Here is a 26,989-nt window from a genome sequence, read left to right on the forward strand (position 1 = left end):
ATGAACTACACAACAGTAATACCAAACAATCTGCAGGCGGGCGTGCGTCCCTGCAGGCTCAGCGGTAAAACTCGCTGCCAGCGCAGGAGACGCGGGCTTGGGCCTGACCCGGGAGGCCCCACGTGCCGCGGGGCCGCGAAGCCCACGCGCCCAAGCGCCGAGCCTGAGCTTGAGAGCCGGGGGTCCACAAACGCCCAGCCCGTGCGCGGCAGCTCCCGGGGCCCTCGGCCCCAGAGTCCACGCGCGCCTACAACAGAGGGCTCCACAGTGAGACGCCTGAGCTCCGCAACTGGAGAAAAGCCTATGGAAGGACCAGCACAGCCGAAAATAAGAATAAAGAAAGATATAAATTTTCAGGAAAAAATTTGCCTGAGAAGAAATAGAAAACTTGGATAATGCATTAATCATGAAAGAGATTTCTAATTATTCATCAGGACTCCAGTCTAAAATTTATGGTCAAGTTTCTTAATTTTAGTTAAGTAAATAGTTAAGTAGTTAGGATACTCTCCAAAGGATTTTTTAAAGAGTATATAAATCACAGAATTGTTAAAAAGACCGATGAAACAGACTACAACTGAGCTCTCAAGAATGATTTCCAAAACCCACCAGGAATAAACAAAAGAACTGTGGCCACTATTATGATCAGGAATTTGCTGCCCGCACTTCTGACTACCACCACCACTGCCAAAATCTATATGATAAAAACAAATGTACAAAGTTATAAGATAAAATCAGTACTAGAGATGTAAAGCACAACATGATAAACATAATTAACTTTGCTATATGTTATATATGAAACATATGTATATATGTTATATATATAAATTGTTAAAAGAATAAATGCCAAGGCTTTTCCTCACAAGGAAAACATTTTTTCTCCCTTTACTTTTACATTTATATGAGATGACGGGTGTTCACTGTACTTACTGTGATAATCATTTCATGAACGTATTTATGTTGAATCATTATGCTGTACACCTTAAACCTATACAGTACTGTATGTCAGTTATGGGCTTCCCTTGTAGCTCAGTTGGTAAAGAATCTGCCTGCAATGCAGGAGACCTGGGTTCGATTCCTGGGTCGGGAAGATCCCCTGGAGAAGGAAATAGCAACCCACTCCAGCATTCTTGCCTGGAGAACCCCATGGACGGAGGAGCCTGGCAGGCTACAGTCCATGGGGTTGCTAGAGTCGGACACGACTTAGTGACTGAACCACCACCATGTCAATTATATCCCAATAAAACTGGAAGAAAAAAAATGAATGCACTGTACCCTGTTTCCACGTGACTCTTTGATTCAATCTCAGTTCAGATTTTGAGACTGAATCAAAATCTCCCACAAGTGAATCTTATTACCAGACCTTAAATCACATTCAGAAAACTGTCAGAGAATTTGAAACAAGTAGATTTTACTTTCAGTTTCTGCATGTTACAAGAGTTAGAATGAGATTGAAAAATAAATCCACAGGATCAGATAGTATTTTGAGTTTCAGAACTTTCAAAGTAAAGATAATTCCAGTTGACATAAAGTGGTCCAGAAAAAAGAAAATGAGGGAAAGCAGTGCACCTCATTTTAGGTCTCAATTCAAGTTAATTAACTTTAATTATAATCTTCAGATCAGTAATGGATTGGGAAATGACAAGGAAACAATCTATTAGCCCATTTCACTATGAACAAAATATGAAATCCTAAATAAATATTAGTTGAGTTCAACGTGTTTTTATAAACAAAACACGGTGATGTCAATTTCATTTCAGAAATGTAAGGGGATTCATCACCAGAAAAGTTATCAATAAAATTTAGCTCATTAATGACCTATAGGGAAAAAAAATTACTTCAACATAAGCATAATTAATATTTGGTAAAGTTTAAAACCTTTTTATGATATTTTTAAGTGTTAAAAAATTAGGAATTAGAGAAAATTTAACTTAATAAAAGCTTTTAACAAAAACCTATGAAAAAATTATGACATGTTATGATTAGGAACAGGGAAGAGAGACTTGTTATTACAGCTCTCATAGTGAGGAGATTTTGGCCAATATAATAAGACAAGAAAAAAACAGGAGGTATAAGGATTGGGTAGAATAAATTACTCTGTCACTGTAGATCATTAGATCTTCTATTAGAAGACCTAACTGAATCAATAGACAAACTATTAGAACTAATAGAGTTCAAAAAGATTGCATAGGTACAAGATCAATAATAGGCAACATACTAAGTAATATGTAAGCATATACTAAGTACTATATAAGAAACTATATAAATATTTTACTTATACTAATCTATTTATATTTAATGTAAATATCAAGACACTTTTCTGCATCAGCAGCAACCAACCAGAAATAAGCATGGAGAATATGACTTCACTTACATTAGCAACAAAAACTACAAATTACATAAGATAACCTAATGAAGAAGTACTAATCCTTTACAAAGTACTTTTCAAATTTTATTAAATTACATAAAATAAGATTTAGGTAAAAAGAGAAAAGTAACATGTTCATGGATGGGAAAAACTACACTGTAAAAAAATATCATTCTCCATAAATGAACTTATAAAGTCAATACAGTTTTGATGAAAATTTTAGCAGGGTTTTGTGAGAAAACAGAAAAATAGTTTCTGTGAATGGAAGAATAATGGACTAAAGAAAGGGAATTTGTTTTATTGGATATATTAAGATATTTTATAAAACCAAAGCAATAAAAACAGCATGGTACTAGTACAGAAACAGATTAAAAAAATAGATGCAACAAATAGAAAAGCAATGAATAAGTGCCTGTTATATACAAGAAGGTAGCAGAAATCAGCATCACAAATCAAAAAAAGAAGAATTATTTAGTAAATGACTCAATATATAGGTAAAAGTATATTTAGGTTCTTATAGAATTAATTCCAAGTATATTAAAAACCTAACTATAAAAGGCAATATATAAAGTAATAAAATATATGAGGCTGTCTTTGTGAACTTGGGATAGGAAAGGATGTTTAGACAAGACTAAAAATTTGTAAACTTTAAGAATAAGTCGAACCATGTATATTATCAAGTGTGAAACAGATCGCCAGTCCAGGTAAGATGCATGAGACAAGTGCTCAGGGCTGGTGCACTGGGAAGACCCAGAGGGATGGGATGGGGAGGGAGGTGGGAGGGGGGATCAGGATGGGGAACACATGTAAATCCAAGGCTGATTCATGTCAATGTATGGCAAAAACCACTACAATATTGTAAAGTAATTAGCCTCCAACTAATAAAAATAATTGGGAAAAAAAAAAAGAATAAGTGAGGAGCTTCCCTGGTGGTCCAGAGGTTAAGAATCTGCCTTCCAATGCAGGGGACTTGGGTGTGATCCCTGGTGGAGGAGCTAGGATCCCACATGCACAAGACAACTAAACCCTCGGGCTGCAACACCACAGTGAGAAGTCTGAGCATCGCAAAGAAGACCCAGCGCAGCCAAAAGGAGTAGGTGGTGTATGAATTTTAATTCACATACAACTTAATACAGAAATCTTTCATTTTAATTCATATTAAAATCAAAGACTTCTATACAAAGAGGATATAATAGACAAACTTAACAAGCTTGTGGAAGATTAAAAGATGTTTTCAAAACTTAAAACTGAAAAATGATTATTAACAAATAGAATATATAAAGAACTACCTAATATCTTCAAGGAAACAAAAACTCGACAAGGAGTACAAATAGACTATTCATGGAAGAAGTAGTCTAAACAGCCAATATGGACATGAAGAGATGTTTAACTTCATATGAAGTCAGAGAAATTCAAATTAAGCCAACCTAGTACTGGGAAACGGAGGAGGAAATGGCAACCCACTCCAGTACTCTTGCCTGGAAAATCTCATGGACAGGGGGAGTCTGGTGGGCTGCCGTCTAAGGGGTCGCACAGAGTCGGACACGACTGAAGCGACTTAGCAGCAGCAGCAGCTGCAGTATTGGGAAAAATTTTAAAGTCAGCTAATACCAAATGTTGGTTAGAATGAGGAGTCATGAGAAACTTCATGCACTCTTGGGAGAGTAAACTGATAATATTGAGTGAAATTAACTATCCATATATTCTGTATACATATCATTACTTCATCTGGGTTTACACTGTGCACAAGTGTACAAGTGTCCCCTTAAAAGGGGACATTTATGAGGATAATGTCATTGCCTTATTTGTGTTAGCAGAAAGTTATAAGAAGCCTTGACATCTGTCCCTAGGGAAATGGATTATCAGAATATGTGATAAATACATGCAATGAAATACAGTACAGCAGTAAGTAATCATTTTAAGTTATAGCAATATGGACAGATCTTAGAAATATAGAATGAATTATATATGGCAAAACAATTTATGTACACTCAAAACACACACATAGAAGGTAATATTATTTCTCAGGGTTATAGCTTCAGATGCCTAAGGACATATATTGAATATACTAATGTAAACATCTCTGATGGGAAGAACAATGTAAATGAGAATGTGTAGGACAAAGGGGAAAGAATAATGAAATGAAACGAGAGGAGCATTTCATGGACTTTATAATAAGAGTAGAAAATGAAATCTGTGTTTTTGAGAGCCATCTGACTCATGAATAATTAGCATTTGTCCTAACTTGGGAGAGGAGTAAGTAATGTTCCCAGCAAAAGGATGCACATATTTTAAAACAGATTCTGGGAGGATTTGAATGGCCTTATGTAGAAGACAGATGGGTATCTGACTAGTATACATCTTTGCTTTAAATATATTTCTCCACTGAAAGTGTTAGAAATTAGTTTGAAATTAGCCTCCAGCAATCAATCAGTCTAGGAAAGGAGTGAAAATTTGAAAATGTGACTATTTAACACTCAGAGAGAATTGCTCTGTAAATCTGGAAAATGCAAAATACTCTGTGAAAAGTTTGCCTTCTGTTGCGTTTCATGTAATCTGTCATGCAGTAGTTTAAAAAGCATCAGTTTGTTTTGTTCGATGGTTTTATCTCATTGCACATATTCACTGACTAAACCTTTTATTCATCAATAAAATTTTCACTATCATTAATTCTTGTGTGAACAATATACTACAAATTATAGCTTGTAGATGCTGCTCTGTCATGCTTAGCATATTGCATTTTTCAATTGCTTTGGTATTCTCGGTATTATCTTAAAACTCTTTAAAGTCTTCTGGACATTATGTCACTTTTGTCCATATTGTCCTTAATAAATCATAGCAACATGAACTAAATAATTAAGTGAAGGTTAAATTCTATGTGCTAAATATTCAAAGGCACTACTTTTTGATGGTCCAACCTCATGCATGCTTTTCTTGGTTAAATAGAAAATATAACCATCTTTTCCTATCACTCACATTTTAGAAGTAATATGATTTTCATTATTAATATTTTAAATAATATTCTTCAATCATAGCAAATATCTCTATTAAAATGTCTTGGAGCTTGTCAAAAATTGTCCCTCGTTTTTCCGTTACAATGTAGGGGAAATCTTAGGAGTTAATAGAACGGGGGATTAATAATAACAGGCTTTGCCAGAACTTAGGCACAATATTCTCTAAATCATCACATTTTCTTTATCAGGTAACTAAAACCACTGTTTTATACAAGTTTTCTAATAATGTTATAGATGTATATATTTATATATATACTTATGAATGTCTTATTGTTCCACAATTTTGTGATTCTTATTTAATATTTCATGTTCTTTTCTAACTGGAAAGTAGGTCAGTGTACAAAAGTTCTGAGTATATTAATGTTCTTCTTTCAGATGTTTTTCATGCCTTGTGTGTGTCAGTCACTCAGTCGTGTCTGACAGTGACCCCGTGGATTGCAGCCCACCAGGCTCCTCTGTCCATGAAATTCTCCAGGAATGGAGTGGGTTGCCATGCCCTTCTCCAGGGGATCTTCCCAACCCAGGGACTGAACCTGAATTTTCCACATTGCATACAGATTTCTTTACCACCTGAGCCACCAGGGAAGTCCTTGGTAAATTAAAATATGATCACATTTATAAGGCACCCAGTGAAAGTTATGTGAAGCCACTTGAAGCCAGAGGCAACTCCCTGTCCTTTAAGTCCTGCCCCACCATCCTGGAGCTGAAGGGGGAGCTATTTCCTACACATTTAACAACTCTGTTCCAGCAACCAGATTGGAAAGCTCTGAATTAACGCTTTAAAATTTTTTTAAAGAAATCATTTCTTTCCCAGCCTCTAGAGGTAAGATTAAATCTAGAACATAGTGAGACCTCCTCTTTTATACAGAAAGAATGAATAAAAGATGGTAAGTTGTATGACCCTTCAAAGAGTCGGGAAGACTCAGGGAAAATCCCTGGAGACTTTTTACTAGTAGAAGTAGTATAATGATTTATATTTGGAATCATGATGTCAATATCTGTCTAGATTTAATAGTTTTTAAGGGATGCTAGTAATGCGGCAGACACAGAAGGTGATAGGCAAGCAGGACAGGGCATTTGAAAATATGGGGTGGATAGTAGGAGACTACACTGCAGGTTATTTGAGAGCAATGATCCACAAACTGCTCAGTCTTTCAGTGTCCAAGATAACTGGAGGAAACCCTGAGTAGGTAATGACTGATCTGTCTGCCTTTTCCAAAGCACTTTCTTCAGGACATCTTGTGAGATATTCCTAAGTATTTGGAGGGGCGGGGGAAAGACGAATCTCTTTTTCAAATAAATGTGGGAAATTCTGAAATAAAGTTACACTTGATGCTTGATTTCTAAGTCTTTAATATGCTGCTATTATTCATATGTTTCCAGGAGGAAACAGTAACACATACCCTTTCTCAGATGAGCAAACTATAATATACACCCTTTCTCAAATGTGTTTGGCCATGTGAACTTACTTACTTATTTTTTCTCAAAATATATTATTAACCCCCTCAGAACACTAGGGTTTTTTCTAAGATAAGAGTAGACCTATCCTACTGCCTTTAAGTGTGTTGTTTGGAACAATATATAACAACTTTGAAGACTATGAACTGGTGGTAGTAACCTGTCCTGAGGTTGGATCAATAAAAGTGTTTTTCCCTTTTTACCTTTAATTTGTTTTCTATCTCTAGTCAATATCTTTTAATATACAAAGTTGTAATACAAATTGATCTGTGACATGTTTCTCAATTTATATGAGATGATTTCACACATTTTAAACAATTTGATCAATCTTTCAAGTGGTTGCAATTTTTTGCTATTCAGGAAAAAAAGTTTGTGGAAAGTTATATATGGCTTTTATAGCCTGTTAGGATTAATTTTATGTATAATATTAATTTTTAAATGTGGTTAAGAAAATGTAGCAAATTAGAAATTAATAAAACTGATTAAGTTAATTTCACTTGATAGTAAATTTAATTTGGGCTTCCTAGGTGGGGCTAGTGGTAAAGAACCTGCCTACCAATACAGGAGACATAAGAAATGTGGGTTTGATCCCTGAGTTGGGAAGATCCCCTTGAGGAGGGCATGGGACCAACTCGAGTATTCTTGCCTGGAGAATCTCATGGACAGAGGAGCCTCATAGGCTACAGTCCATAGGTTCTCAAAGAGAAGGACACAACTGGAGGGACTTAGCACACGCACAAGAAAATTTTACTTGTCACTAACCCAATTATTTTGCATTTTTTGCTGATTTGTTCTTTATACACTATAGCTTTTCTAACTTCCTATATTGCTTTTACAGTGAAAAATCAGACTTCATTATATTTTGCTATATGATATGTAAAACATAAGGTCCTAAGACACTGGAAGGAAATGTGCAAAATATAACCACAGTTGTCTTGGAGTGATGGGGCTTTATGCAATTCAACTGCGAGGGCCCTCTGAATTCTACTTCTGCATTTTAGGAATTTATTATAAGGACAAATAAATATGTTTTTAAAAAGATTTAATTGCCACCTGGACAATAGAGTGCTGCAACACTGTAAACATCTAAAGTGAAGCAGGAGATAAACCTCCACAGGCCCTAAGGTCAGTAGGTCCTTCCCTTTCCATGGGACCTTCACTAAGTCACTGACCTGTTCCAAACCTCTTCTATATAACTGGAACAGTAACGCACCTACCTCACAGGAAATTAAAATAGGAAAACACTGTTTTCTGGATGACTAAACTGAAGATGTAACTGCCTACATAAAAATGAAAATTCTTTGGAAAAAATCTCCAAGTTTATGATAACACAATTTAACAGTGTTTTGCTATTGACACAATCAGTTCAGTCTTCAGTGAATTGAAGTTTGAGAAACCTTGAGGGAAATTATAAAGAGTTAAAATTCTAAAATAATCGGCAGCAGCTCTGATGAGACAACGGATGTCCAGCCTGCCTCTTGTTGATGTTTATCTGCATTTTACATAGATCAACATTCTATCAAGGATGAGGTTCTATTGCTTGTGTTCAAGCTTGTGTGAGACAAAGCCTAATTACTATTGCTTTACTCTAGTTCAAAGATGCAAATATACTTTTGGCGTTTTGATTCTGGAAATTATCCTATCTGGTTCTACACCATTTTGACATCAATGTAATTGTTGATTTTCCACCACAAGGAGTATAAAAAGAAAGATACAGCCTAGAGGCAGCCATGTATTTTAGATTAAGGGTGGCTGTGAATCCCATTTTCTCACCCTGGTCCACCGAGAGAAAAACTTCATGCTCTGTGTACTGGTGGGACAGGATGAAGCACACTGCTTTGAAACTTTTAACTAATTTTTACTATTGTATTTTCTTTCTTTTCAATTTAGAAAGATAATAAGAGAAAGAATTACAGGGGAAACTATGTTTCTATCTCAGTGTTTTGAACAAAGCAATCTATTGAATCTTTGACATTTTTTAGAAACCACCCACATGATTTAAAAAAAAAAAGTTTGCTTCTTCCTGAGGCTCATTTAAAGAAACTTCAAATACAAGGAAACGCATGACAATTATCTTCTGATTGCTGCAATTCAGTGGGACTCATTTAATGTTAGAATGCCAATAAAAATTTTTGCTGCCCAGCAGAAACACAGAATGCAGATCAGATGGTCTTGATTACCTATAACACTGACAATAGATTAAGAACAGGCACTGTATTTTGGAGCATACTGCTCTTATTGTGACGTTTTGGACAGCTTTTTTTTTTACAAACTTTCTATGTTGTACTGGGGTATAGCCGACTAACAATGTTGTGATGCTTTCAGGTAAACAGTGAGGGGACTCAGCCATCCATATACACGTATCCATGGGCTTTCCCAATGGCTCAGTTGTAAAGAATCTACCTGCAATGCAGGAGACAAAGGAGACATGGGTTCAATCCCTGGATGGGGAAGATCCCCTGGAGGAGGAAATGGAAACCCACTCCAGTATTCTAGCCTGAAAAAATCCCATGGACAGAGGAGCCTGGTGGGCTACAGTCCAAAGGGTGGCGTAGAGTCGGACATGACTGAGCACATTCTCCCCCAAACTCCCCTTCCATCCAAGCTGCCACGTAACATTGAGCAGAGTTCCATGTGCCACACAGCAGGACCTTGTTGGTTAGCATTTTAAATATAGTAGTGTGGACATGTTTCTCCCAAGCTCCCTACCCATCCCTTCCCTGCATCCTGACCCCTGGCAACCATAAGTTTGTTCTCTAAGTCTGTGAGTCTAGGACAACGTTGAAGTGAGGATTCTTCCTCCGCAATCTTCTTTGTGAAAGAGATTCAAACTCCTTTGATCTAAGCTCAGATTTCACCCTGGGGCCACTGGTTGCTGGTTGGGGATGGCCGGCGGCAGATGCCTTGAGCAAAGGCACATGCGGGCTGGGTTTGGGTACAGAGGGAGACAGACACAGATAAGAGATCAGTGCTCAACAAGGTGTGTTTGTTCATACTCAGATTTGTGTTATTGAGGGAGTACCGCTTCTTAGAACTTCTTCTTAGAATAAAAGTACCACTATTAGTCAGGATCCAATCAGGAAACCAAGGTCCACACCATGTGGTTCAATAGGAGGAATTTAATATAGGAGCCTCTTACAAAGGTCATGAAATCTGGGGCCACCATGACTTTCTGCCCAGAGAGTCTTTACCATCAGGCTGTTTCTTTCACTTAGGGAAGAATTAACTAAAAACAGATATTTTCCAGTTGTTTCCTTCTTAGGTGTATTATTTTCCCCACTCATTCTTTAAAATATGTTTAACAGTTATTCTAAAACCCTTCCCTTATTTACTTTTCCTCATATGCAAATCAGACTCTGAAAAATACCTTCAAAAATACAAAAATCAACAATGCAGATCATAGAAATAAAAAATGCAAAAAAAAAAAAAAAAATCTTAAAATACCAATCACTCTACACCCAGAGATAATAATTTCAAATTTTTGGTTGAAAAGTTTATAGAAAAATCTTACAGTATTATACAGTTTTGTTACTAGCTTTTATCCTCCAATGAACATTTTTTTTCCTATTTCTTTACATATTCTTCAGAAACTTTCCTTTTGGTGGATTCACTATATTCCAAGCCTAAATTTCTTTACCATTTTCCTGCTGTTGGAAATTGAGTTTATTTCCAACCATGTAATTTTAAATAAAGCTAAAATATAATATTCTTATAAATAAGCTTTTTTTTCTTTTTGTTGCCTCTTTGATTATTTCCAAAACTAAGACAAGTCCTACCCTCTTTTTGTCCCTTCTTAATTTGTGAGAGGGGGCAAAGAGTCGGGTCTAATTATGACTTAAATATGAGTAGTGCTAAATGACATGGTTTCTTAGAAATTAAAGAAAATTATAACTTTAAAATACAATGATATATAAAAAATAACCAATTCCAGAAACCTCTAAAGTTTTCATGCCCTTTAGCCCCCTCAATGTTCTCTTCATGTTCTCTCTGTTTTCCTCTTAATGAACATAATTTTCTACAGTGTCATCCTTCAAGAAAAAGAATCAGATTCTCTTATACAGATTTTCTACTTTATTCAGTTTCTGTAGTTGGAGGCAATATTATTTTCTACTATTTCAATAAACTGTACTTCAGATGAATAACAGGCTTGGATATATATCTTTATACTTAATATTGTTTCTATGGGAAAATGTATTCAGAGATTCAAATACATATTTAAAAATAAACCTTAACGATACAATTTGCTTACAGGTAAAGGACGTTCAGGATTTCAAAAAGTAAACCTATCTGGTTAAACGGGTTTCATTATTCATATATTACCAAATACCATTGTGCTTTGATATGTAGTTCATCAGGTCACATATGAAAATCTCTTTTCTAAGAAATGTGTGTGTGCATTAAATATTAGATATGGTAGATTCTTTGAAAGATTTAGGCACTTGGAATTACTAGCTGACCCTTAAGTTATGTTGATTTCCAGAAGGAGACTATAAACTGTGTCAATGAAGATCCTGAGCAAATTTTGCACAATAGCATAGTCATCACTGTTGTTATTGTCTTGCTTTATTTTTTTTCATAACATTTATCAATCGGTTTATAATATATTTATATGTTTTTATTTTAAATTCCATCCTTCATTAGAGTATTAGCACCATAAGAGCAGGTCATTTCTTTTATTCTCTGCTTTATTCACTGTCTTGTATATAGTAGGTGCTCAATTAATGCCTTATTTGAATGAATGATTATTGTGTGAATAAAATGTGAAGATTGTTTCAGATATGATACAACAGAAATAACATAAAATATTAAAAATTTTGTAAATAAGCCCAATTAAAAAAATTGCAAGTGTCATATTTTTATTATCATCCAAAGTATTTGTGAGCTGTTTTGTTTTATAGATATGTTCATTTGTGTCATTTTTTAGATTACACATATAAATAATATCTTGAAATACTGAGTGTGTCAAATCTTGAGCTGTGTCTGTACAGAAAAGAAGTGTGAATCTCAAAGCCTACATTACAAAACATGTATCTTTTTCTTTCAAAGTAAATTAAAAAATTTTGTCTTAAAAAAATGTGAAATAGACCTAACTCTTTAAACCAAGCAGCACTGTTGATGATTTTAGAATGTGGTTGCCCTGACCTTCATGGAAAGTCACAAATATGTTTTTCATTTAATACAGACTTCATTTGCTTGATTCTTAGTAAGTAAGTTAAATGTCCCACACCATAAAAATTACCCTTAGACAAAGGGTACTTTGTCTTCTAAAAGGAAGAATTCTGAAGCTAAGAATTCTCAACGATTCAAAGATAAACGTTAGTCTTTATGGAGGGGCAAGGCTACAAAGAAATAATATGACCAGGGTCAAATTTAGTCTGGCTTTTTCCCCCCAGCAACTCTTAGGCATTTGTCATAGGGTTTAACAAAAGTTCCCAAGGTTAAATGAGGGAATGGAATTAGAATAGATTTTAAACAAATGTTTATTAAGATCCACAACTGTATTCACTATTGGTAACTGAAACTTCAAAGCAGAGTAATGAATTTAAACACATAGTAACTAAAAATACTTTTTAAAATTTATAGAAGGAACAAGTTAGGTTGGAAAGAATCATTACCATCAATCAGTCTTAGAACTGAAGCCTTTATTTTATGCATGCCTGAGAGGTAAACTGGTTAATGTATCTATGGCCTGCACATTTCCACTATATCTCTTTTCTCTCTCTTTCCCACTCTACCCTTCATTTTTCAGGCCCCCTTCACCTCTCCCAACACAGTCACCCCACACATTCATGCACATGCACAAGTCTGTCTTTGGTATAAAGCTAACATCTTAGGTTTATTGGTAACTCATCTTACTCATGGACCCCGTTACAATGATCTCATTAGAAAAGTTAAAACAATAGTTGCCTATTAATCATAGAAATGTTTGCAAATGATTAAAAAAGTAATTCCCTTTTCTTGTCCTAAATTGCAGAGACTGTAATGAAAGCAATTATTTTTGCCATTTCCTGTGTTATCAGAATGTTCATATCACTGCAGAAGTAAGAAAAGTTTTTCTATTTAGTTTGGCCTCTGCAATCACAACAAAAGGTATTTATATAAAAGGCCAGAAAACCATCAAGAAATTTTACCCAGTATCCCAATGCTATCAAATCTATCCTAAGAAAATATTCTAAAATAGCGAAAATTATGAATACAAGTATTGCTGCAAGCAATAAAATGAATTCAAGGTAAATTAAGCAAGTAGGAGAATTTGTTGAAAAGATAAGTCATAAATTTAATGGCACATTTGTAAAACAGCTTCAGGAACAGATAGGAGCTAAAAAACAACCCTAGAGTGGGTCAGAGCTACAGGAATTCCTAGACTCTCTTATCATTGTGCTACCACTGGAATTAGTCAGCTCTAACTACATTTTCTTTCTAGACTTTTACATGCTTAAGATTCAAAAAGTAAAGAAAAAAGAGGATTAACTAACATCAGAAATGAAAGGGAGATATTACAATTGATTCCACAGAAATACAAAGGATCATAAGAGATTACTATAAACAATTACATGACAACAAATTGGACAACCTAGAAGAAATGGAAGAATTTCTAAAACCATACAACCTATTAAGACTGAATCATGGTAGAAGAAAATCTAAACAGACCAATTAACTGTTAATGAAATTGAATCAGTAATTAAAAACCTCCCAGCAAACAAAAGTTTAAAACTTCAGAGATGAATTCTACCAAACATTCAAAAGAGAATTAAACCAATCCCTCTCAAAAATAGAAGAGAACTCTTTTAAACTCATTTAAAGAGGTCAGCATTACCCTGATACCAACACCAGACAGGATACCAAAGAAAAGAAATTATAGGCCAATATTATTGATGGATCAGAGAAGGCAATGGCACCCTACTTCAGTACTCTTGCCTGGGAGATCCCATGGACGGAGGAGCCTGGTAGGCTGCAGTCCATGGGGTTGCTACGAGTCGGACACGACTGAGTGACTTCACTTTCACTTTTCACTTTCATGCATTGGAGAAGGAAATGGCAACCCACTCCAGGGTTCTTGCCTGGAGAATCCCAGGGACGGGGGAGCCTGGTGAGCTGCTGTCTATGGCGTTGCACAGAGTCGGACACGACTGAAGTGACTTAGCAGCAGCAGCATTATTGATGGGTGCAAAAATCCTCGACAAAATATTAGCAAACTGATTTCAACAATACATTTTAAGGATCATACACCATGATCAAGTAGGATTTTTTCCAGGGATGTAAGTATCATTCAATATCTGCTATGAAGTCAATGTGATACACCACATTAACAAAATGAAGGATAAAAATTATGATTATCTCAACTGAAACAAACAAAAAAAGCATTTGACAAAAGTCAACATCCTTGTACAAAAAAATCTCTAAACAAAATGAGAATAGAGGGAATGTACCTCAACATAATAAAGGCTGTACATGACAAAGCCACAGCTAACATCACACTCAACGGCGAAAAGCTGCAAGTCTTTCCTCTAAGATGAGAAACAAGACAAGATGTTCACTGTCACCAGTTATTTTCAACACAGTATAGGAAATGCTACACAGAGTAATTAGGTGAGAAAAAGAAATAAAAGGCATCCAAATTGGAAAGGAAGAAGTAAACCTGTCACTTGCAGATATTATATGCAAAAAACCCTAAAGATGCCATAAAAACTGTTAGAGACAGTAAACAAAATCAGTAAGGTTGCAGGATACAAAATCAATATGCAAAAATTTGGTATGTTCCTGTACACAAATAAACTAACATAAAGGGAAATAAAGAAAATAATCTCATTTATAATTACATCAAAAAGAATAAAGTTCTTAGGAATAAATTTAACCAAGAAGGTGAAAAGCTTACATATTGAAAACTAGGGAATTCCCTGGCAGTCCAGTGGTTAAGACTCAGCACTTTCAATGTGGGGGCCTGTGTTTGATCGAAATAGACAAAAACAACAGAATGGGAAAGACTTGAGGTCTCTTCAAGAAAATTAGAGATACCAAGGGAACTTTTCATGCAAAGATGGGCTCAATAAAGGACAGAAATGGTAGGGACCTAACAGAAGCAGAAGATATTAAGAAGAGGTGGCAAGAATACATGGAAAAACAATACAAAAAAGATCTTCATGACCCAGATAACCACAATGGTGTGATCACTCACCTAGAACCAGACATCCTGGAATGCAAAGTCAGGTGGGCCTTGGGAAGCATCACTATGAACAAAGCTAGTGGAGGTGATGGAGTTCCAGTTGAACTGTTTCGAATCCTAAAAGATGATGCTGTGAAAGTGCTGCACTCAATATGCAGCAAATTTGGAAAACTCAGCAGTGGCCACAGGACTGGAAAAGGTCAGTTTTCATTCCAATCCCAAAGAAAGGCAATGCCAAAGAATGCTCAAACTACCACACAATTACACTCATCTCAAATGCTAGTAAAGTAATGCTCAAAATTCTCCAAGCCAGGCTTCAACAGTATGTGAACTGTGAACTTCCAGATGTTCACACTGGATTTAGAAAAGGCAGAGGATTCAGAGATCAAATTGCCAACATCTGTTGTAGTTGTTGATTTTATTGGCACTATGAAATCTAATTAAGCTTTTGAGATTTTTCTTTTTTTCTTCCAATCACACTTTTTATTGCTATTATAAACCTCTGCCTCTATGTTGGGCTTTTGCAGTTCTGTGGAGTTTTTCTTTTTCTTTTTCCTTTCCTCTTCCTTTTTTCTTCTAATTTTTTAAAATCTATTATTATTTTTTCTACATTTATTACTTTGCTTGCTTTTCCTACTGTTCTTTTCCCCTTGAAGTTATCTTTAATGTATATAAATCTTCTTTATCTATCTCTATTTAGCTTTGCATATCTATTCTTTCTTATCTTTCCTCTCAACATAGTTTTGTTTTCATTGCTTTATTCCAAACATGGCACCTTGCTTTATTTATCAAACTGGAAAACAAAACTAAAGCAAGGTATTTTTTTGGCACCTTGCTTTAGTTTTGTTTTCCAGTTTGTGCTTTAGTTAGTTTTGTTCTTAATTGACAGATATAATTTTTGGTTTCCTTTGTTCGCCAGGTCACTATTGTACTTTATTTTGGTTGGACTGTTTTGATTTTGCTTATGGATGTATCTGTATATGTGTATAGTCCATGATTTTAATTATTATTTGCTGATTATGTAAAACTGCCATTAGTCTGGGATTCATCTTTGGTTTCTCATTTTTGAGTATGTGTTTTTATCTCACTTGATGCCATAACAAACCACCTGTGGAATTTCATTTCTGACCAGAGATCATGCCCTGAACCTTTGGATTGGGAGCACTGACTCCAAGATGCTAGACACCAGAGAACTAACCCTAGGGAGTATCAAATAGTGAGAAGTCACACAAAGGAAACCACTGAATACAAGACCCAGCATCACCCAACCTCCAATAGCACCCCGTGCAGGATGCCTCATCCAAAGAACAAACAAAACAAAAATACAAACAGAATTATCAGCCTTAATTACCACCTCACTCAGCCTTACCCAGCAGAGGAAAACCAACCAAATAAAAAACTTAGCATAAATCTCACCCTATACAAGGCTTACACAAACCACTGCACCAACCTTAGCGAGGCAGAAACCAAAAGGAAGAAAAAATTCAACCTTGAAGCCTGGGAAAAGGAGATCTCAAACACAATAAGTTTAAAAAAAAATAATGAAAAGGCAGAGAATTACTGCACAAATGAATAAACAAACTAGAAACACAGAAGTCCAAATAAATGAAGAGGAAATAGGCAAACTACCTGAAAAAGAATTCAGAATAATGATAGTAAAGATGATAAAAAAAATCTTGAAAACATAATGGGGAAAATGCAAGAATCAATTAACAAAGACCTCGAAGAATTAAAGAATAAACATACAGAGACAAACAACACAATTACTTAAATTAAAAATACTCTACAAGGAATCAGTAGCATAATATCTGAAGCAGAAGAATGAATCAGTGAGCTGGCAGATAAAATGGTGGAAATAGCTTCTGAAGAGCAGAATAAAGTAAAAAGAAGGAAAAGAACTGAGGATAGTCTCAGAGACCTGCAGGACAAATATCAAATGCACTAACATTTGAATCATAGGGGTCCCAGAAGAAGAGAAAAAGAAAGGGTATGAGAAAATTTTTGAAGAGACTATAGTTGAAAATTCCCCCAACATGGAAAAGGAAATAGTCAATCAAGTCCAAGAGGCACAAAGAGTCCCATACAGGGAGAAACATGCCACAAGACACATACTAATCAAACTAACAAAGATTAAACACAAATAAAGAATATCAAAAGCAGCAAGGGAAAAGCACAAGTAACATACAAGAGAGACCCCATATGTTTAACAGCTGATCTTTCAGGAGAAACTCTGCAGGCCAGAAGGGAAAGGCAGGATATATATAAAGTACTGAAAGGGAAAAAGCTACAACCAAGATTACTCTATCTGGAAAGGATCTCATTCAAAATTGATGGAGAAATCAAAAGCTTTTCAGACAAGCAAAGTTAAGAGAATTCAGTAACACCAAACCAGCTTTACAACAAATGTTAAATGGACTTATGTAGTCAAGAAATACAAGAGAAGAAAAAAGATCTACAAAATCAAACCCCAAACAATTAAGAAAATGGCAATAGGAACATATATATAAATAATTACTTTAAATGTAAATGGATTAAATGCTCCAACCAAAAGACAGAGATTGGCTGAATGGATAAAAAAACAGGACCCATATAAATGCTGTCTACAAGAAACCCACTTCAGACCTAAAGACACATATAGACTGAAAGTGAGTGGATGGAAAAACATATTCCATGAAAATAGAAGCAAAAGAAAGCTGGAGTAGCAATCTTCATATCAGACAAAATAGAGCTTAAAATAAAGAATATTACAAGAGATAAGGAAGGACACTGCATAATGATCAAGGTATCAATCCAAGAGGAAAATATAACAATTGTAAATATCTATGCACTTAACATAGGAGCACCTCAATACATAAGACAAGCACTAACAGATATAAAAGGAGAAATTGACCGTAACACAATAATAGTAGGAGACTTTCACACCCCACTCACACCAATGGACAGATCATCAAAACAGAAAATTAATAAGGAAACACAAGTTTTTTTTTTTTTTTTTTTTTTGTATTTTACCATGATTTTTTTTTTAATTTTTTAATTTTTATTATTATTATTTTTTTTTTCCAGTGGGTTTTGTCATACATTGATATGAATCAGCCATGGATTTACATGTATTCCCAATCCCGATCCCCCCTCCCACCTCCCTCTCCACCCGATCCCTCTGGGTCTTCCCAGTGCACCAGGCCGGGGCACCTGTCTCATGCATCCCACCTGGGCTGGTGATCTGTTTCACCATAGATAGTATACATGCTGTTCTTTTGAAATATCCCACCCTCACATTCTCCCACAAAGTTCAAAAGTCTGCTCTGTATTTCTGTGTCTCCTTTTCTGTCTTGCATATAGGGCCATCGTTATCACCTTTCTAAATTCCATATATATGTGTTAGTATGCTGTAATGTTCTTTATCTTTCTGGCTTACTTCACTCTGTATAATGGGCTCCAGCTTCATCCATCTCATTAGGACTGGTTCAAATGAATTCTTTTTAATGGCTGAGTAATATTCCATGGTGTATATGTACCACAGCTTCCTTATCCATTCATCTGCTGATGGGCATCTAGGTTGCTTCCATGTCCTGGCTATTATAAACAGTGCTGCAATGAACATTGGGGTGCACGTGTCTCTTTCAGATCTGGTTTCCTCAGTGTGTATGCCCAGAAGTGGGATTGCTGGGTCATATGGCAGTTCTATTTCCAGTTTTTTAAGAAATCTCCACACTGTTCTCCATAGCGGCTGTACTAGTTTGCATTCCCACCAACAGTGTAAGAGGGTTCCCTTTTCTCCACACCCTCTCCAGCATTTATTGCTTGTAGACTTTTGGATAGCAGCCATCCTGACTGGCGTGTAATGGTACCTCATTGTGGTTTTGATTTGCATTTCTCTAATAATGAGTGATGTTGAGCATCTTTTCATGGGAAACACAAGTCTTAAATGATACATTAGATGAGATGGATCTCATTGATATTTTCAGGACAGTCCATCCAAATGCAGGAGAACACACCTTCTTTTCAAGTGCACATGGAACATTCTCCAGGATAGACCACATCTTAGGTCACAAATCAAACCTCAGTAAATTTAAGAAAATTAAAATCATATCAAGCATCTTTTCTGACCACAATGCTATGAGACTAGACATCAATTACAAGAAAAAACTAAAAAAACCAACACGTGGAGATTAAACAATGCATTTCTAAATAGCCAACAGGTTACTGAAGAAATCAAAAGGGAAATCAAAAAATTTCTAGAAACAAATGACAATGAAAACATGACAACTCAAAACCTATGGGATGCAGCAAAAACAGTTCTAAGAGAGAATACAATCCTACTTTAAGAAATAGAAAAACATCAAATAGACAACCTCACTTTACACCTAAAACAAATGGAAAAAGAAGAACAAAAAAACCCCAAAGTTAGCAGAAGGAAAGAAATAGTAAAGATCTGAGCAGAAATAAATGAAAAAGAAATGAAAGAAACAATAGTAAAGATTAATAAAACTAAAAGCTGGTTTTTCAAGAAGATAAACAAAATTGACAAACCTTTGGCCAGACTCATCAAGAAAAAAAAAACAGAGAAGAATCAAATGAACAAAATTAGAAATGAAAAAGGAGAGGTTACAACAGACAATGCAGAAATACAAAGGATTATGAGACTATTATGAACAACTATATGGCAATAAAATGGATAACCTGGAAGAAATGGACGGATTCTTAGAAGAGTTCAATCTTCCAAGACTGAACAGGAAGAAATAGAAATTATGAACAACCCAGTTACAAGCACTGAATTTGAAGCTGTGATCAAAAATCTCCCCCCCCAAAACAAAAGCCTAGGACAGGATGGCTTCACAGGAGTATTCTATCAAACATTCAGAGAAGAGCTAACGCCATCTTTCTAAAACTCCTTCAAAAAACTGGAGAGGAAGGAACACTTTGAAACTCATTTTATGAGGCCACCATCACCCTGATACCAAAACCAGACAAAGACAACACAAAAAAAGAAAACTACAGGCCAATATCACTGATGAACATAGAATCAAAAACCCTCAGCAAAGTTTTAGCAAACAGAATTCAACAACACATTAAAAAGCTCATACAACATGATCAAGTTGGGTTTATTCCAGGAATGCAAGGATTCTTCAATATATGCAAACCAGTTAATGTGATCTACAATATTAACAAACTGAAAAATAAAAAACATATGATAAGCTCAACAGATGCAGAAAAAGCCTTTGACAAAATTCAGCACCCATTTATGATTACAACTCTTCAAAAGATGGGCATAGAAGGAACCTACCTCAACATAGTAAAGGACATATATGATAAGCCCACAGCAAACATTATTCTCAATGGTGAAAAACTGAAAACATTCCCCCTAAGATCAGGAACAAGACAAGGGTGTCCACTTTCGCCACTATTAGTCAACATAGTGGTGGAAATCCTAGCTATAGCAATCAGAGAAGAAAAAGAAAAAAAGAATCCAGATCAGAAAAGAAGAAGTAAAGCTCTCACTGTTTGTAGATTACATGATACTGTACATAGAAAACCCTAAAGATAGTATTAACAAATTAGTAGAGCTAATCAGTGAATTGAGTAAAATTGCAGGATACAAAATCAATCCACAGAAAGTGTATTTCTATATGCTAACAATGAAAAACCCAAAAGAGTAATTAAGGAATCAGTCCTATTCAGCATTGCAACAAAAAGAATTAAATATCTAGGAATAAACTTACCTAAGGAGACAAAAGAACTGTACACAGAAAGCTATAAGACACTAATGAAAGAATTAAAAGATGACATAAACAGATGGAGAGATATTCCATGTTTCTGGGTAGGAAGAATCAATATTGTGAAAATGACCATACTACCAAATGCAATCTATAGATTCAGTGCAATCCCTATCAAATTACCAATGGCTTTTTCTCAGAACTAGAACAAAAAATTTCACAATTCATATGGAAACACAAAAGACCCCGAATAACCAAAGCAGTCTTCAGAAAGAACGGAGCTGGAGGAATCAACCTTCCTGACTTCAGATGATGCTACAAAGCTACATTCATCAAGACAGCATGGTACTGGCACAAAAACAGAAATATAGACCAATGGAACAAGATAGAAAGCCCAGAAATAAACCTATGCACCTATGGGTACCTTATTTTTTACAAAGGAGGTAAGAATATACAATGGGGAAAAGACAGCCTCTTCAATAAATGGGAAAACTGGACAGTTACATGTAAAAGAATGAAATTAGAACACTTCCTAACACCACACACAAAGCTAAACTCAAAATGGATTTAAGACCTAAATGCAAGACCAGAAACTACAGAACTTCTAGAGGAAAACACGCAGAACACTCAATGACATAAATCAAAGCAAGATCCTCTATGACCCACCTCCTACAGTAATGGAAATAAAAACAAAAGTAAACAAATGGGACCTGATTAAACTTAAAAGCTTTTGCACAGCAAAGGAAACTATAAGCAAGGTGAAAAGACAACCCTCAGAATGGGAGAAAATAATAGCAAATGAAACAACTGGAAAAGGATTAATTTCCAAAATATACAGACAGCTCATACAACTCAATACAAGAAAAACAACCAACCCAATCAAAAAGTGGAAAAAAGACCTTAACAGACATTTCTTCAAAGAAGACAGATAGCTAACAAACACATGAAAAGATGCTCAACATCGCTCATTATTAGAAAAATGCAAATCAAAACTATAATGAGATATCACCTCACACTGGTCAGAATGGCCATCATCAAAAAGTCTACAAACAGTAAATGCTGGAGAAGGTGTGGAGAAAAGGGAACACTGTTACACTGTTGGTTGGAATATAAATTGATATAGCCAGTATGGAAGAAAGTATGGAGATTCCTTAAAATCTAGGAATAAAAGCAACATATGACCCAGTAATCCCACTCCTAGGCATATACCCTAAGGAAACAAAAATTGAAAAAGGCACAGGTATCCCATTGTTCTTTGCAGCACTATTTACAATAGCTGGAACATGGAAGCAACTTAGACATCCATCAACAGATGAATGGATAAAGAAATTGTGGTACATATACACAATGGAATACTACTCAGCCATAAAAAGGAACACATTTGAGTCAGTTTTAATGAGGTGGATGAACCTATAGACTATTATACAGAGTAAAGTAAATCAGAAAGAGAAAGATAAATATTGTATACTAGGACATATATATGGAATCTAAAAAAATGGTACTTAAGAATTTATTTACAGGGCAGCAATGGAGAAACAGACATAGAGAATAGACTTATGGACATGGGGAGAAGGGAGGAGAGAGTGAGATGTATGGAGAGAGTAACATGGAAACTTACATCACCATATGTAAAATACATAGCCAACGGGAATTTGCTGTATGTCTCAGGAAACTCAAACAGGGGCTCTGCATCAACCTAGAGGGGTGGGATGGGGAGGGAGACGGGAGGGAGGTTCAAGAGGGAGGGGATGTATGTATACCTATGGCTGATTCATGTTGAGGTTTGACAGAAAACAACAAAATTCTGTAAAGCAATTATCCTTCAATTAAAAAATGAATAAATTAAAAAAAAAAGCTGAAGGCATCATGCTCCCTGATTTCAAACTGCAATATAAAGCATTATAAATCAAAACATGGTACTGGGGAAAAAACACATACATAGATCAATGGGACAAGACAGAGATTGCAGAAACAGACCAACACACAGGGGCCATTGATTTATGATAAAGGACCAAGAATATATAATGAAGAAAGGGAAGTCTCTACAACAAATGTTGTTAGGAAAGTTGGACAGCCAAATACTAAAGAATGAAACTGGATTACTGTCTTGTACTACACACAAAAATTAACTCAAAATGGATTGAGGATTTGAATAGAAGACCTGAAGCCATAAAATTTCTAGAAGAAAATATAAGTGATAAGCTCCTTGACATAGGTCTTGGCTACAATTTTTAAAATGACACCCAAAGCAAAAGCAACAAAAGCAAAAATAAATAAGTAGAACTACATCATACTAAAAAGCTTCTACACAGTAAATGAAACCATAAACAAAATGAATAGGCAACCTATGGACTGAGAGAAAATATTTGCAAATCACCTGATAAGGAGTTAATATCCAGGAAATGTAAAGAGCTCACACAATTCAATAGCCAAAGAACAAAAACAAAAATGTGATTAAATAATGGACAGAATATCTAAAAATAGATTTTGCCAAAGAAGACATACAGATGGCTAACAGGTACAGGAAAAGATATTCAGCATCCTTAATCATCAGGGAAGTGCAAATCAAAACCACAGTAGGATATCTCCTCACATCTCCTAGAATGGCTGTTATCAAAAGACAAGAAATAACAGGTGTCAGCAAGGGTGTGAAGCAAAGGGAACCCTTCTGAACTGTCAGTGGGAATGCAAATTGGTGCAGTCACTTTGAACACAGTATGGAGTTTTCTCAAAAACTAAAAATATAACTACCATACCGTTCAGCAGTTCTACCTCTAGGTATTATCAGAAGAAAATTAAAATACTAATTCAGAAAGATGCATGACTTCAAGTTCACTGTAACATTATTTACAACATCAAGATATGGGAACAACCTAACTGTACACGGATGGGTGAATGGGTAAAGAAGATGTGGTGAATATATACAAACAAATATGTGTGTCAAGTATGTTGAGGTTGCCTAACAAATTTAAAAATGAAAAAAAAAAACTTGCCATTTGCAACAACATGCATGGACCTTTAAGGCATTATGCTAAGTGAAATAAGTCAGAGACAAATATTCTACGATCCCTTTTATATATGAAATCTAAAAAATAAACATAACCGTTCATAGATATAGAGAACAAATTGGTGATTGTCAGAAGTGGGTGTGGGTGTGGGAAGAATAGGTATTAGAGGTGAAAAGGTAAAAAAATAAAAAAGAATTACTTGTGAAATAGCCAATAGATTCTTATTATGCGCTTCTTAAAATGTCCTTATTTCTATCAACAGAAGCAACATTAATTCAAACCTACCCGAGATATTTAGATGTAGTGAAAATATCTGATTTATAGTCTAATTCTCCACAACATACTTTTATAACCAAACTATAAGATTGAGTAGAGGATTATAGAAGATCCACTGCTTCATTAATGGATTAAGCTGCTCTGTGACTACAACTTAAGATGTTTATTCTTTCAGCAAACGATTATTGAATATCTACTGTGGCCAGCTTCAGAGGTAACTGCCAACACGTAACTGTCTGTACAGAGGTGGTTACTGCACAATTGCACTCATTTCACGTGCTAGCAAAATAATCCTCAAAATTCTCCAAGCTCAGCACGTGAACTGAGAATTTCCAGATGTTCAAGCTGGATTTAGAAAAGGCAGAGGAACCAGCGATCAAATTGCCAATATACGTTGGATCACAGAAAAAGCAAGAGAATTCCAGAAAAAAACATCTACTTCTGCTTCATTGACTATGCTAAAGCCTTTGACTGTATGGATCACAACAAACTGTGGAAAATTCTTAGAGAGATGGGAATACCAGACCACCTCACCTATCTCCTCAGAAACCTGTATGCAGGTCAAGAAGCAACAGTTAGAACCGGATATGGAAAAACGGACTGGTTCCAAATCGGAAAAGTAGTACATCAAGGCCGTATATTGTCACCCTGCTTATTATACTTATATGCATAGTACATCATGCAAAATGCCAGCTGAATGAAGCACAAGTTAGAATCAAGACTGCTGGAAGAAATATCAATAACCTCTGATATGCAGATGACACCACCCTTATGGCAGAAAGAGAAGAGGAACTAAAGAGCCTCCTGATGAAGGAGAGTGAAAAGGTGGCTTAAAACTCAACATTCAAAAAACAAAAACCATGGTATCCGGTTTCATCACTTCATGGCAAATAGATAGAAAACAATGGAAACAGTGACAGACTTCATTTTCTTGGGCTCCAAAATCACTGCAGATGGTGACTGCAGTCGTGAAATTAAAAGACACTTGCTCCTCGGAAGAAAAGCTAAGTCAAAACTAGACAGCATATTAAAAAGCAGAGACATTACTTTACTGACAAAGGTCTGTCTAGTCAAAGCTATGGTTTTTCCAGTAGTCATGTATGGATGTGAGGTGGACCATAAAGAAGGCTGAGTGCCAAAGAATTGATGCTTTTGAACTGTGGTGTTGGAGAAGACTCTTGAGAGTCCCTTGGACAGCAAGGAGATCAAACCAGTCAATCCTAAAGGAAATCAATCCTGAATATTCATTGGAAGGACTGATGCTGAAGCTGAAACTCCAATCCTTTGGCCACCTCATGCGAAGAGTTGACTTATTAGAAAAGACCCTGATGCTGGGAAAGACTGAAGGCAGGAGGAGAAGAGGATGACAGAGGATGAAATGGTTGGATGGCATCACTGACTCAACGGACACAAGTTTGAGCAAGTTCCAGGAGATGGTGAGGGACAGGGAAATCTGGCGTGCTTCTGTCCATGGGGCTGCAAAGATCTGGACACAACTAAGCGCTGAACAACATAGAGGTGGGAAAGGTAAATATTCTATAATGCTCTTTGGAGCCAGGTTTATATGTTTAGTTTCTAACGTATGTTCTTTTGTAAAAAATATGTTCAGTTCAGTTCAGTCACTCAGTCGTGACTTGGCATGGACTGCAGCACGCCAGGCCTCCCTGTCCATCACCAACTCCCGGAGTTACTCAAACTCATTACCCAAAGGAAGGCAATGCCAGAGAATGCCCCAAAATATGTAATATCAATGTAAATTTAATTTCAGTGTATGAATTATGATGTTACTGTTGTCTGAATTAGTAAAATCTCACTCTGTTCTCAAAAGTGTTAATGAGGTTATTCTTGGTACAGACATAGCTTGTCTCATTGCACTTTGCTTTATTGTTTTTCAAAGATACTGTGGCATATATCCAGACAAAACTATAACTCAAAAAGATAGCAGCACTATTCACAGTAGCCAAAACACGAAAACAACCAAAATGTCCAATGATGGATGAATTGATAAAGAATATGTGGTACATATTTACAACTACTCAGCCATAAAAAGGAAGAAAATAATGTCATTTGCAACAACATGGATTCAACTAGAGATTATCATACTAAGTGATGTAAACTAGAAAGAGAAAGACAAATACCATATGATATCACTTATAGGTGGAACCTAAAATATGCACAAATGAACCTGTCTACAAAACAGAAACAGACTCATAGGCAGACAGATCAGACTTGTGGTTGGCAAGGGAGAGGAGAAAAGGGAGAGGGATGATCTGGGAATTCGGGGTCGATAGATGCAAACTATTACATTTAGAATGGATAAATAACAAGGTCCTACGGTACACCACACAGCCAATCTCCTGGGATAATCCATAACGGAAAAGAATGTTTTAAAAAGAGAATGTAGGCCATTTCGTGGACGTCGGGTATGCCAGCGCATCCGGGAACGCGGGCGGGAAGGGACCGGGAAGATCTAGCTTAGGTTCTGTGGATTTGAACTTCCGCATCTCTGACCTAAGATCTCGAAACGCATCGTGATTCCTGTCCATTGGACTGTAGATAATCTTGGAAACAATGGTAACAGGACTGAATTGGAAGGCGCTTTTGGCTATTATGGACCACTCTGAAGTGTGTGGGTTGCTAGAAACCGTCCTGGCTTTGCTTTTGTTGAATCTGAAGATCCCCCAGATGCAGCTGATGCTGTCCCAGAGTTAGACGGGAGAGAACACTGTGTGGCTGCCGAGAAGGGTGAAAAGGGAAGTCGAAATCGTGGCGCACCTTCTTCTTGGGGTCGTCGCCCTCGAGATGATTATCGGAGGAGGAGTCCTCCACCTCCACGCAGATCTCCAAGACAGAGAAGCTTCTCCCGCAGCCGGAGCAGGGCCCTTTCTAGAGATAAGAGAAGAGAGAGATCACTGTCCCAGGAGAGAAATCACAAGTCCTGATCTTTCTCTAGGTCTCATAGCAGATCTAGGTCAAATTAAAGGAAATGA

General features: G+C 36.1%; 1 pseudogene; it reads left to right on the forward strand.

The window, feature by feature from the left end:
* On the forward strand, nucleotides 1–26,989 carry LOC133071575 (serine/arginine-rich splicing factor 3-like; annotated as a pseudogene).

This window comes from Dama dama, chromosome 17 (genome assembly GCF_033118175.1).
Source record: "Dama dama isolate Ldn47 chromosome 17, ASM3311817v1, whole genome shotgun sequence".
NCBI classification, from domain to species: Eukaryota; Metazoa; Chordata; class Mammalia; order Artiodactyla; family Cervidae; genus Dama; species Dama dama.